Genomic DNA, 15,273 nt, shown 5'->3' on the forward strand with positions numbered 1-15,273 from the left:
CTCAGTATGTAAAAAACGGGTCAGTGATGACATTTCTTTGCTCTGATTCACACCACATTAACAGCCACTCACACTCATTGCTTTAACATTACTTAAGTGGTGTCTAAATTGAATTTCACCTGTACAAAACCACAAGATGACTGTGGTGTTTTGCATAACACAATATTTCCCCTTCATATGAAAACATAATTCACTATGTACTGTATAATACTGTTTAATTGTACAAGTTTAATAACTTTAAATATTAATAATAGCAATTCTGTAAAAAAAAAAAGTTTTATTCTTTCTTAATTTGTTCATATTGTTCACTGCTTTAATTATGCAACTAAAAAAAATAGTTTTGAATGCTTGATGTTTTTGTGCATTGAAATTATCATTCCAGTTTTTTATTCTTCCGTTGTCTGATTATTATTATAGTTATTATTATTATTAACTATTTATTTTTTCTGTAGTCACATTATCAGTTTATAATCCCCAATGTCCTTGAAGAAGAATAGGCTGGGCCCCTGTAATTGTAATCATGACCGTGAACAGAAATTCACAATTATATATGCACTCAATTAATTGGCTTGTTTCTATCAGGTTCAATCCCTTCTGCTTCGAGTTTCGACAATAAAAGACAACATTGTCTAGAAGGCTGGAATGCTCTGGCAATTGCTCATATGGATTTTTCCCCAAGATATTGATCTGGATATCGTGGCTTGTAAGATCTTAATATACACAACTGGACAGCCTGTGTCATGTTATAATTAGCCACAACTGGTGATGAGTGGTTTAGAACTGATTATTATGGTGCATTTCTCAAATAAATAATAGAGAGATGGACAGCAGTATCATTCAGTGTGACACATGGAAATATATAGATTCATACAGTGAAGGCATGACTGGCTTCTTATGTAATTATTCTCAGTTTGATAACCATTCCAATTTTCTGTGTGCCGTTTCAGGCTTTAAACATGTCTAGGAAATGCTATACACTTTCGGATTAATGAGATAGTATGAAGGAGATAAAATAAGCCCACACTGTTTAAAATGACATTGAATAAAATTTGAAATGAGAGACCATCTATTGTATCCCTAAAGACTGTTGTAGCGCAAGGACTTATGAAGTACACAAAGACCATAAAGGCAAAGAAAACATTTGTAGCAACTGAGCTTCAAGAAGCAGTTCAAACATAGCACCAACCTACACTTACTCTTGAATATTTTACAAGGAACTTGCAGTTGTATGCATTTTATTATGGGCACTTTTTCTACAGTTTCACAAAATTAGAATGCACTACTATCAGCAGAGGTCAGGAGACCCATCAAGCTCACCTTATATCTTATTTATCCAAAACCCTCATCAAAATAATCCATAAAAGATCTTTAGGAATCTGCATTTGCAGCACTGACTGGTAATCCATCAGGGGTGATGAACTCCTGCAGGCTTTGTAGATATATTTTTAATTAGTAAAAGATGAAGGCTTGAAGAAAATTGTATTTTGAACAATTAAGTAAATCAATAAATCAATAAAAGTAATTGAGTGGTAGGTCAGGATGAAATGCACAAGTTTCTGTGGCTCCTGTAAGACTTGAACACCCCAGAACGTCACTCTGATCAAATCATATTATCGGTCTTTTGTAACAGAGTTCGCAAAGATAGGATTGATTTTAGCATGTGTTTCTATCACTACACTATGAGATGCTAAGCTGTTCCCCTTTGGAGATGGTTATTGTTGAACTATTTGTGAAGAAGATTAATAAAACTAAAATGTAAATGTGATCGGTAAAGGGAATATTTCTTACAGAAGCGTTTTTAAAGAAATGGAAGGGATGATGTTGGTTTCTGGTAATGTTAGAACCGGTGGCATCCAGAATGAACAAACTAGGAAATATAAATAGATATAATGCAACTGGAACTCAGTGTTCAGTTCTTGGGGAGAAATAAACTGTCACTTGCGAGAAAAGTGTTCTGTTTTCATAACATTTCAAACATTTCTACCCTTGTTTTTCCAAAAACCAAAGGGCTGTCATTATAGAAGATAAGTGTATATTTGAAAGTACACAGAGAGAAGTTACATTTAAGATTCACAGCCCATATTATTACAGCTTAAGTGATGAACCCTGTAGGTACAGTTAGCGCCAGATAATGGTAGGTACTATCGAGCAGAGCATTCAAATAACCTTTATTTAGTCCTCCTTTTTCATTGACAGCCAACTATGACATCTGCAGTTAAAGTGTATTTATTTTATTTTATTGTTTTGCCAAGGGGCTTATTATCTAGTTTGTAGGTAGCAGAAATGGCACGCCGCTTAGGGGAAGGTATTTATAAAAAGAAGGAAAACGCACAGAAGCTGTTGCAGGAATATGTGATAGAGTTCAGTATTTTGGTTCAGATTTTTATTTTTGAGAGAGAGAGCAGGAGAGAGAGAGAAGCGTACATTGGAATGACCTTTAGTTTGAAAAATGAGGAGGTCAAACTGCCGATTTTGCTCTTCAAAACGAGTTCCGACCCTTTGGGTGAAATTTTGTTTCTCATCCATAAAATGGCAGCTTCACCTGCTTGATGCTGATCCAGTTGGACAGAATCATAACGACAGGATTTATCCTGAGGGGAATTTCTCCAAGTGAATGTTAGTTTGTTCTTGGCTTTCTGCATTATATACGAGTCCTCATAAGGTCTCCTGTTTTACATATATTGTATGTCATTCAAGTTACGTAGAAAATAACATTATTTCAATGACATTACTCAATAGTGCAATTGCCATGGCAATATCCAGTTAAAATTTTGAAATTCTAACAAATTCCATACATAAACTATTTTTAAATTATTATTATTGTTTTTTGTCTGTAGGTTTTGAATATGCTCTTTTAATTTCAAGGGCCCAAGATTTTACTTGTAAAATATGTTTTAGTAATGAAGCACTAGTAAAACATGTAATACATTGGCAGCTTGTATTCCTCAAAATGCCTGAAGATGCTTAGCAAATGGACAAGTGTTAAAATCAAAATCCTGCAATGTTAATTGACTAATAATAATACTACTATAATAAAACAAAAATATTATGGGGGGGTATGCGTTTTGATCAATTGAACAATACTGGAGTGATTATGCTGAAAAAATCCACCGAACTGTGAATTGTTCAATGTCTGAATATGAGAGTAGCTGAATGAACTATTAAAGCCCCACCCTCTGGTAAGAAAGCTCCATAATAATTCACCCACATCCTAATTATTATGGTATGTGCAATTGTGAAGGTTAGCCTAAGAAAATGTGGTCATCCTTACATGTATATTTTTTATTAGAATGTCTTAAGCTCCAGAAGCTCCTTTCTTTTTTCCAGAAGTTGTTCTTATTTTATAATGAATTAGCCTCAATGCCCTAATGCATCTCCTTCAGGGAAGGAGAGAGAAGATAAAGCTGTTTGCATTGGGCACTGAAATGGTAATTAAAACCAAGAGCACTGATGTGATTTGTTAGTGATATAATAAAACAAGGAATGCAGCACAGCGACAAATTTTGAATATTTTAAGGTCTTGCACATTGAAGCCATATTAAGTCACCCTTTTTCAGTTGATATTTTAAAAAATGGCACTGTTCCTTAATCCACAGTCTTCCTTCTAGACAATGGGAGTAAATAGTTGTCCTGCTAAGAGAAGCATCTAATTCAGTCACACACACATACAAACACATGCACACACAAACACACACGCACACACATGCCTCTCTGCAGCAAGGCATATGAAATTGCTTCTGAACCTGTTTCTTTAAAGTTCTGAAATTTAGGCCAGATTGAAATGCCTGTAGTACAATGGCTTAGGCAAAGGATTACAGGCTCTTTGCAACTGAGAGGGATAACATTAAATTAAGTATGTTGTTAGTAAAACCTTGTCCTTTTAAAAAAGTCATGGAGGCATCCTGTAATGCTTCCCCCCCCCCTTCGGAGTTATCTTTCAAGTCGGAAGCACTGCCCAAGGGGGAGGGGTTTCTGCACACTTCCGTAGGAACCCTTTCAAAAAAGTCACTCTATCAAAGCTGCCATTGGCCCCTGTGCTCGACACTCAGAACAGGTCCCTTCCCACTTCCTGTTCTATGAAACGTGACGTCAATGCAGGTTCGTCCTCTTTTGCCATTTCGCTGGACCCGAGAACATGAGCTCTCTGTGTATTGTCTGTGCACTAGACCTTATTATAATTACCACTGTTTCGGTTGGTTGGCTTCACAGCTGTGTTGTTCGCCACTGTTATTAGTGTGTGTGTGTGTGTGTGTGTGTGTGTGTGTCTATATTTATTGTATTAGTTATTATTGATAGCTAATCCGATTCTGTTCCATCCTCGCACCCGGGCTCCAGCTGCGCTTTTGGTTTCAGTTTCGTTTTTAAATAGAGCACTTTCAAAAAGAATAGTTGTTTTATATAGTGCCTTGTATATTCCAATTGCTTGCTGTGTTGGTTTTTTGTCCACAGGGCTTTCTCCTCCACAGCAGGAGCGCTAGCAGCGGCAGAAAATTAGAGGCTTGGCTGCCCAGCCTGAACCTCAGTCTGTCGTAAGAGATCTCGCCCACGTGAGGAGCTCCTCCACCAGCTTGTGTCCGCACTACAGCCCGCAACTGCGGCTGTAGGACAATTCGCGAGAGCTCTGCTATGCCTCCTCGTCTGTGTGTGCAGGCCTCAGTTTTAGATCTCCCTACGGGAGTCTGGGCGATGATTCAGAAGGCCGTGGAGTGTCTCCAGCTCCCCTGGCCTTCTGATCCTGCCCTGCTGCGCTCCAGGTTCGAGAGAGGTCAGCGCTTCTTGACTGCTGCCAGCTCTGGCTGTCCCAGGCATGACAGGTTCCTGAGGTGCACAGGACCTGCCTCATGGAAGCCCCCATTTTGCCGGGCTTCACTTTTGGTCTCTCTGTGTAGGAGATTCTCTCATGCACCCTCCAAGAGAGAGAGCAGTCCGCTGCAGCTGGCTTGGGTTTACCCAGTTGTACCTCAGGCCCAACAGCACAGGCAGCCTGCAGCAGCTCCCGGATGGGGAGGCCCCCCGATCGCGGCTCCCAGGCCACAGCCCAGGCAACAACCCCGCCATCCTGCGGATCTCTGCCATCATCTCACTGGCAGGCAGACGCCCCCCCAGGCTTGCCGCCCTCGCCCCCGGCAACCCACGGCATCTGGAGAAGCGAGCAATCCGCAAAGTACCCCCTCTGGTGCAGCATGAGGAATTCTATTCCCCATACTTCCTAGTACCCAAGAAAGATGTCGGTTTCCGTCCCATCTTGGATCTGAGGCGCTTGAACAGCCATTTCAAGGTGTTGCACTTCAAGATGCTCAAACCTGCGCACTATGTCCCAGGCCATCAAGCCCGGCGAGTGGTTCACCACGGTGGATCTGAAAGATCTGTACTTTCACATCTCCATTGCGCAGGTGCACATGAAGTTTCTCCACTTCGCCTTCGAGGGCCGAGCCTTCGAGTTTGCTGTTCTCCCCTTCAGCCCGTCGCTAGCCCCACGCACTTTCCAAGTGCATGGACGTCATGTTAGCCCCATTGCCAGGTCCGCGTCCTCAATTATCTAGATGACTGGCTTGTCTGTTCTCACTCAAGGGAGCAGGTCTGTCCACTATGGTTCTCCGTCCGAGACCGCTCAGGAACCCTAGGGCCCTCAGGTGCTATTTGGAATGCACTAAGGACATTAGGCGCTTGGACCAACTGTTTGTGTCTCATGGAGCGCGGACACTGCTTTCAAAGCAGCGCCTCTCGCATTGGATTGTGGACACTATTACCATGGCCTGCAAGTCCACCGGGACCCCAATGCCTGAACACCTGATGGCCCACTCGACTCGAGGCATTGCCACATCGTGGGTGCTTTTTCAAGGACCCCCTTAGCAGACATAGCTTGGGCTTCGCCGCACACATTTGTCCGGTTCTACAGGTTGGATGTGACAGGACTGGTCCCTTCCATTGGAAACCCGGTGTTGGCTGTAGTTGAGCCCCAGTAGCCCATGGTCTCTGGCTCCTGATTTCCTCTCCCAGTCTGCCCCTGCTAAGCGAATACTGTTGGAGCTATTGGACCGTGTCTTCCCTTCAACCAGACTATGACCTGACAACAGGACTGTGACACCGCTCTAGCCTTTGTAGCATGGAGCTCACTGCCGCTGTTCCCAGCTGATGGCACTTTAGTTGTTTGCTGTCTCGCCGTGTACATAGTTCCTTGGTCAACAGGTCTGTGGCCCGCTCTCGCTGTGTGCCTTAGAGCAGGGCTGGGGAACGTCCGGCCTCTGGGCCGTATACGGCCCCTGAGGCTGTTTGCTCCGGCCCTAGAGTCCATTTGAAAAAAAAATAATTTCTGTGACATACACTTAACACTAGAAGCGCTAAGCTTATGTAACAAACATCTCTACTGTGTTTTAACTGCATAAACACGAAAAGTTATAAACACATTTACCTAGAATAGCCAAAATCTGATTATTTTCAACGGTCATTAAAATACATAATAACTCAAATATAACCCATAATCCTGCCTGCCCTTTACAATAGAGTCAGTCTGGCGCTCAAGTGGCGATCTCTACCTGTCTACAGACTTTCATGTGCTTGAAAAACACACGCATTATACAGCATTACAGGTGTTTTCTTACAACTATAGTCAGATTGAGTGGATACAGTGATTACCCGCAAATCAACATGGATTCGAAACGGAGATTGAACAGAGCTCGTTTTGGAAATGCCATGTATGTGAACATGACTGATTCAGGGGCATCAGTGAATAACAGACCATTCGTGGGTTTGTGCCAGTGCTGTGAAAACATTGCGAGTGAAATGCCAGGTCCAAATGGCACAGAGTGCACGCAAAATATTGATTCATGGACATTATCAGCGGAGGAGCATTTATTGCAATGCCATATATTCGTGGAGTAAAAGTGTTCACCTGGAGAAGGATGTCAAAATGCAGTGTGAGGTTTGAGCTCATGCAGGGAAAGTGGAGAAACGTGTCCTGTGTGGACTGTCCCGAGCTGTCAGGTATGCAGACTAAATATATAGTAAATAGTGTGACGGGGTCATAGATTTAGGCCGGCCCTGGGCCGGGTCAAAACTAGTCCTGCTTTTTGACCCGGCCTAAATCTTTCGACCCAAAATGTGAATGTGAACGCTCCGGGGACTGGGCTGGGTGGAAAGCGTCAAAGTGTGACGCAACTCAAGCCCCGCCCCCAGAGACTGCGTGTCTGAGAGACGTGGAATAAACACAGAATAAACACGGGCACCAAGACAGCTCACACCACTGCAGGACACACAGTATTGTCTCTGTATTGTTTGAATGTCATATCGATCTATAGCCTTAAATGTACAGATACATTTCGCTAGCTCACATCTTTATATATATTATAAAAGTCTAGGCTAAGTAATGAGTTATAATGTAAACAGTAAACTATGTAATGTAATGTAAACTACTCGGTCGATTTAAAATAAGTGTGTGTAGCTGGAAAACTTGTTTGTTCTTGTACTTAGTATGATTGAAGTCTGAAATTGAACAGTATGCATTTTACACGTGGAAATTGCATTGTGAAATTGTGAACGGGACCATAACTTCATTAATTATCAGAATTTTGCATTAAAACGATATAAATTTAACCAAAGCAGGTTTCCATTTAAATCAGTGCATTTTAATACGAGACCAGCTATTTACTATGCAATCCGAAATGCAGTTATATTAAGCTGAGCAGTACAATCACAAATGCCGGCATTAGAGGTAAAAACTGGGACGATGCAGAAATTAAAGCGCTGTTTACAATGTGGATGCTGTCTGATATCACTATAGACACATCACAGAGGCTGCTTTCGATGCATACGATTGCATACTAATGCATACGATTTACTGTGATTTAATGCGGATGTCCTAATAAAGGTGCTTCACTTTCGGGTGAATTGTATAACAGCACTTTTAGATTTGCAGAACCGAAGATAGACATTTGAAAAGGGAAATATATGAATTAGATTCCCCATTGAACCAGCACATTTTTAATTATTTTAGAAAGCTTAAGATTAGGGTTAAGATTACTTTCAAATAAAATATAGAACAAAGCCAATTGATATTAATAAGTTGTGATTATAAATCCATCGCATACACCTGTAAGCAGACGTAATGTCATGCGTCACTGGTTTGTTTGAGCAGATTTGTTTACTTCCCGGCATGCATTTCGTTTAGGCCGCCTTTTTGCCCGCATATGTGACGCACTTAGGCTCCTAAAACCACAAGTGTGAACAGGGTGTCTGAAAAAAGCCGGACTAAATTTGAGGCGGCCCAGGGCCGGCCTAATAAGTGTGAACGGGGTCTTTGAGCAAGAGACTGCTACTGCTGTTCTCAGCAGTAAGCACTTGAGTGGGCTCTCGTGTTCCTCTGTGTACATAGTTCATTAGTCAGCACAGTAGAGCTAATGTTGCCCTGAGTTAGCTGGTCTACTCCGCAGGCGTCAACTGCTCCTGTGTTCCGCGATAGTCCTAGCTCCCGGCAAAAGAGGACGAACCTGCGCTGACGTCACATTTTATGGAACAGGAAGTGGGAAGAGACCTGTTCTGAGTGACGAGCGCAGAGGCCAACGGCAGCTTTGATAGTGACATTTTTGATCGGGTTCCTACAGAAGTGCGCAGAAACCCCTCCCCCTTGGGCAGTGCTTCCTTTTTCAGATATCGTTTTTTGCATCCAGAAATGTTGTGAAGCATAAGTGGATTGGTACTTTTATTTCTTAGATCTGTAATAGCAGTGCAGAGTTATACATACATTGTTGCATCTGGTCTGCTATGTTCTCTTTGTCAATATCAGGCGCTGTGTGATATACAAGTACAAGGTATCAGAAATGGGATTGTTTCTGTCTACTTCTCCATTCAGTGTGTGGTGTTCTCAGACACATAGTATCCCCCTGTCAAGACTCTTCTTTTTAAATATGGTATATATAGGGAGGTCTGGCCCTATTGAACTAAGTGATCACTTCCATGCATCCAAAATAGCTACCTTTTTTAAATAGGAGAAGAAGCCTACAAAGTACATTGATTTCAAGGGCTAACAGAGTGATGTGCTTTCAACAAAAATGTGCAGATTTTTGTTCATTTAGAAAGGAGAAAGTATGTTTGTAGTCAAATTAATGATGAAGTGATCATGCATGATGAATAGAGATTTTGCAGAGGTGTGTGGAAGCAATATTTTTTCAAATAAAGTCCTGGGAGAAAGGCATAGAAATCCAAAACCTGATGCCAGATGTTCACTAGCGCTTACATGGCGCTTTTTGACAACATAGTGCAGGTGTAAAATCATGTGTCAATCACTGCAGCACATATGGAACAGGGGTGTATGTATTTTTTTGACCTTTAAACTGCAAATAAAACAAAGGAAATTGATCAACCAATGGCAGCATTCAGGTTTTGGGATAATTTTTCATGGTAGGGAGAGGAATAATAATAAAAAAAAAGGTATTTGTACTCTTAGAAACCCAGAGAAATCCTTGATGGCCCCTTGATTTTCCTCTCTATCCTGCTCCATATGAATCATGCTGCCTTTGGGGTTTACCACGGGAGTCTCTTCAAACAACACTTTGTACTGTGCTGGAGAATCAAGATTAATACACTTTCACAGCTATCACCAGCTCCAGGGGGAGAGCACTGCTATAATTAACACCATGCGTCCTGAAAAAATATAATTTTAATAATACAGAACTGATAGTTCATTTCTAAACATAAAATACATAATTTCACTGCCATTGTGAGTGTTTTTAGTACTCCTCCCCCCCCCCATTAGGTAATTAGAAAGGTAATACTAATAGGTAGTTGCTTTTGCTGCTTACTGTATTGCATTGTATAGGACATCAAATATATTTTAACCCCCAAGATCGACATATGCCAAACACAAAATATTACATTTCATCAAGAATGGAGAATTTCACTTCTTATGTAAGAATTTATTTCAGAAGAATATTTCTATAAAACCCTTGGTTGTACTGGGGAATTAAAATATAAAAAAATAATACTGCATTTGTAGTGTTTGTTCCTTTGCATCAATAAAGTTAATGAGAGATTCTTCTTTAATGTATTTTGAGTATCTTAGCTAATTATCAAGGCCTGGAAGAAAAAAAAGATCTGTTGAAAAAGAGCTGGTTTTGATCAATTATGGACAAATTATTTGCTTGAAAACACGAGTGATGTTCTTGCTGTAATTTATGCAATAATTTCAAAAAACATATCCCATGATGGTAGCAAGCCTATAGTTTTCTTTACAGTGTACCTCAAGTATATAAATAACTGAACGGATACATGTACAAAATGAAATATAACTGTGATGAACGGGAGCTCCTGTCATCACCCGACTGGAAATAATGCGCCCATATTGTGCTATGTTCTTATTCATGAAACCTGTAAACGCTGTCTGTTTTTGCTAGCCTATTCATAATCCTTATTTTTGTCTGATATTTTTCATTCTGGTATTTAAGAGCATAGACAAATGTTAAGTTCCAGCATTGTATAGTCACTGCTTTTTTTCTCCCTTCTTATACCAGTAATGCGATTGATACCATACCAATCATTTTATTGTCTTGTATGCATCATTGCTGTGTGTGGTGATCCAACGTGTTTAACTTGGGAACTGGCTTTTATACCGGTTCGAGGTTAAAAGAAAAGTACCCATAGCTTACCTATCCCTTAAGTTTTGTGTTTGGGAGCACACTCCAGTTTATGCTACTAGTCTGGGGAGAAGCCGCAATTGCAGTCTATAGCTGGAGCGCAGCATCTACACCTTGCTAAAGAATGTTCCGGTTGTACTATGGCAACGTAAAAGGTGAAAGGGGTTTATAAGTACTATAGGTAAACCCTGATTTTTAACCAATAAACTGTAACAAAATTTAATGTTATATAAATGAGATCTGTATTTATATATTTAAATGTAATCTGGAACTGTAGGAAAGTGTGATTACTGTTTATTATTAGTTCACTTTAAGTGTTCTTTTTTTTGCTCTCTGTATTCTATCCTTTTGGTTTGTTCCATCAAGGGAAGGGTGGGTATATAAAGCCCAAGGTGAAGAGCAGAGGGAAGGCATTTAGACTCTCATACAGGAGGTTGTATGCATGTCTGCTGAGTTTTGATGAACTGTTGACTCAAATGGTTATTACCAAAGAGCAAAGTACCTTCTTTGATTTAAATTAGTATATATTTTTTTCTTTTGTTTCTTTTTATTATTATTATGTTTTGTTTGTACCTGATGCCTGGCCGGTTCCAAAAACAGTTCCTGGTTTATGGATTTACTACCAAACCAACCTTGTCCTTTTGAATGATCACTCGACCAACTTGGCTGCTCGACCACATTACATGAAGATTTAATTGACTGAGGAATGTGTCTCATGTTCAGTGGGAAGTTGGTTCTTCACAATGACACTTCTATTTCCATGCAAATGAGGGGAGACATTAATATTGGTCAGATTTACAGGTATTCATTACTCTAAGCGTGTGTGCTGATGTACTTAAGTGCAGAATATCCTATAGACATATTAAATAAACTGTCCTTCAATGTCTTTTCACCCTAAAAATAATTTTGTAGAACCTGTACGTGCGGGTTAGCTTTCTCTGATGTTTGGTGCATTTGGAAACAATCAGCAAGATGTCAAGTGACAGCAGGAAGGATTGTAAAAGCTAGGACTGTTGGTTTGAATCACATGAGCTGATGCAACCTTTTGTCTCCTTTGCATCAATGTGCGGAGTGCGTCTTTGGCCTAGTCTGAACTTGTTTCCTTTTTTTCTTATTTTACCAGTGATCCTCCAGTCCTTCTAAACAATCTATCTGTTTTGTTCATTTCTTCTCTGTATTCTTCAACAGAGTTGTGTATTTTAATGATTAATTGGACTGGTGTGTGCACATAATTAAGCAGAAAGCGATATCCAAAAAGCTGGGTAAAATCCATCACCTTTACAAAGGTCATAGTGGTGAGCTCAGGTGATGTGATCCCAAAAGAATTAAAGAAATGGGATATATATAATTTCCTCTTACCTTGTCTTTGTTTGTATTGGCATATTTCTCTTTACTTTATTTACTGCACTCGTGTGATCATTTGGTTAAAATATTAATTTGTTTTCCAGAAGACAGAGGGGAGCAGTATAGGTGTTACCCAAGGACAGTCACAGAGTCCATTGTCTCCAAACGGCTTCACTGGCATCTTGCCATCCTCATTATTCACTGTAGCCATGCTCCAGCCTGCCTCGGTAGCAGTGCTCATATCCTGGCAACATTCGCCCGATGTTACATGGGGTACAGTCTGGATTTAAACCTTTGACTGTAAAGCCTCTAGCTGTGTTCAAAGTCCAGAATGGTAATGGCTGTCCCACTAGGAAGTCCTAAAAGTATATTTTAAGCATTAAAAAAAAGCATTACATGAGAACAACGGAACAGTTTAATTCAAGGGACATTACATGTGCAGAGTTTTTTTTTTACTGCTGTTTATTGACCACGTAATCTACTTTTCTCTTTTTAGAGAACATACAAAAACACATTAGAAGAACTACAGTTTCATCAGTAGCATAAAGAGTAGATAGATAAAAAGTGCTCCTTCAGTTTCACAGAACTAACTATTATATGACAAGCATTCTAATGCAAATAAAGCATTTCAACTAGAGTGATACTACTGATGTGTAGCTGCCTCTATAATGCTTTGTGCATGCAATCAGTGTTGAAAATAAGAATGAGTTGTGTGGGGAGTGGAATGAAAATAGTACATCTATGATATTTAAATGCAAGAAATGTGGGAATGGCACCAAATGGTGTCAGATCTTCCCATGTATTTGTTTACCCATTGCACTTACTAGCACTGATTATACCTTAGTACTACAGTAATACAGAATATAGTATGTTCTCCATTCCATACATTATTTTGTAGTCCATCCTTGTATTTACCAATCTTGAGCTTAGAACTTGGAAATTACATTAAACAAAAGGAAGGATTTACAAGGAAAATGCATTATTTTTTCCTCAGGTTGGGGACACGGCCATCAATCAGTCAATTGGGTGGGAATGGGATTTAAATTATTTATGATAGTGGCATGATGACAGGCTGTTTCTGTTTGTTTTTTCTCTGTCTTCCGTTGGATTTCAACAGTATTTAAAGGTAGCGACAACAAAATGTAAATGTATGTAAGTTTGTCAGAAAGGAAAACATTTTGCTTTGGTACACTGTCCTTGTAAGCTTTATTTTTAATATTTTCATCTATACATATTAATTTATTTATTTTTTTCAACCTCCTTAAACTGTACTTTTTAAATGACTTTAATATATTAATGTAATGTTAAACTTATAGTCCTTGTCAACTTAATGTTCATGCCTGGATTCTTTATGTCAGATTCAGTACCATTTCAGTGCACATGCAGAAAAATCTACTTAAATTGTTAAAGGGAACCAATGCTTAACTTCCCAGAAACCCAAGGCTATTTAACTCAGTAGAATATTAATTCATGTTTATAGTGTAGGTAATCGCCAAGATAAAAAGCATTTTAAATCTTCTAAAACATAATTTTTCCTTTTAAACCTGCATTTTTCCGGAACCATCATTCTGCATCTTTTTTCCTATATCTTTTTCAGGTGCTAGAGACAGAGTTGAAGTGTTGACAAATACAACTTCAAGACTTAAGATGGGAACATTTACTGGACCTATTGACGACAAGGTGACATGGATGTCAGTGTGATTTCCTCACGCCCGGGCAACACAAATGGCTTTGCTGGACTCATTTAAGAAGACATATACTCAACTGTATTTTAGATTTTTTTTTCTCTGCTATTATACATTACAAAATGCAACTTCACTTCTACAATCAATGAAGGGCAGGCCCCCCTTCCTTGACTTTTTCCTATCCCAGAAGGGATTTGAAATACCATTTTGTTACCTAGTGAAATAAGCCATAGGAGCACTGAAGTGCCTATTGTTACTATGAGTCTTGATGTGACTGTACAGTCTTCAGAATAAACAATGACAGAATATTCCAGAACCACTCCCCAAAATCAATCTGGGGAACACTGAATCAGAAATGAACATGTATGAGGAATAATTCAGTAAGAATAAGAATATAATAAGTATCTCTATTCTCTGAAAGGACATTATAATTAATAATGCCACTAATTTGCTAAATTGTTTGTCCAATGAAAATATCTTGCATTTAGATCTGTTACAAACATTTAGTATAGAGTATAGAGCACACATTCCCATCCCTACTTACTTATGTCATCTAAAGGGAAAAATGTCCCCCTGTCACTTTACTGTGGATTTTATCATTAGTTGCTCCCTGTGATGTACTGTCATTTTTTCCACTGTTTGTGATAACTGGAGAAACATAAAAAATAATGCCTTTCCTTTAGCAATAGTTACTTGTGCATGGTGAGCACCAAGGGCCTACACTCACATGCAGATGTTTGAATGCAAGGAATACAAAAGGAATGTGGACAGTTGCAGCATCTGTTCCTACAGTTTGTAATGCATTTGTGTTTTTCAATGGATTGTACGAGTCTGCCTAGTTTTATCAGTTTAAATGCTTGTCAAGTTCAAAAAAATTTGAGAACTCAGATCTCAGAACCACTTGCATCCCATTGTCAAATATATGATGTAATACTGTGCAGATATTTTTTAAGCAATTCTGACCGCCTCTTCACCTTTCAGATATGCCATTCATTCACAATTGTCATTGCACTGTATATGTAACTGTACATTTCAACTTGTTCATTTAATTTAAACATGGATTTAGTTGAGCAGGCTTAATCGTAGAATAAAGAAATTGCAGCTTTGTTTTTATCTTCAGATTGGACCTCTGAATTGAAGTCAAACACCTCTTCACTTCTAATAGTCAGATCACCTATGTATTGACACTCTTTTTTGGCATCTCAGTGAAGGGTCAGTACATACTGAGCCCCAGCTTGACATACTCTTGGACACCTACTTAATTACTGACTTATATTATGCATTACCCCTAGAGTGAGATTATTTGTAACAATATTTTATATCATACATGCTGAGTCACCTCTTTTAAGCTCATTTTAATTCCCAGGGGGTGTGGGCTCTGTGAACTTACTACAGAGAGCAGCATCTCTCTCTGCACTCAAAACTGTATTGCAGGAGAAATGGACCAGCTTTATAAAACATGGGCAGCAATCATTAAACCGAAGGCCAGGTCTTTTGTATTTCATCTGTGCTTCCATTACTTTGGGTACTATGATGGGTACAGAGCAGTAAAGCAGTGCTTTCTCAATCACTTTATTGTAATGTAATTACTTTCATATTGCTCTCACCTTGATCAT

General features: G+C 39.4%; 1 protein-coding gene across 6 annotated transcripts in view; it reads left to right on the top strand.

Annotated features, from left to right (window-relative positions):
* The window catches only part of cd276 (CD276 molecule), a 75,433-nt gene extending 60,657 nt beyond the window's left edge, over positions 1-14,776 (top strand). For all 6 annotated transcript variants that reach the window (XM_066701665.1, XM_066701662.1, XM_066701661.1 and 3 more), the window contains one exon: positions 13,570-14,776. The gene's annotated coding sequence lies outside the window, so the exon portion shown is untranslated. The remainder of the gene's footprint in view (positions 1-13,569) is intronic.
* The last annotated feature ends 497 nt before the right edge of the window (positions 14,777-15,273 follow it).

This window comes from Amia ocellicauda, chromosome 4 (assembly GCF_036373705.1).
Source record: "Amia ocellicauda isolate fAmiCal2 chromosome 4, fAmiCal2.hap1, whole genome shotgun sequence".
NCBI classification, from domain to species: Eukaryota; Metazoa; Chordata; class Actinopteri; order Amiiformes; family Amiidae; genus Amia; species Amia ocellicauda.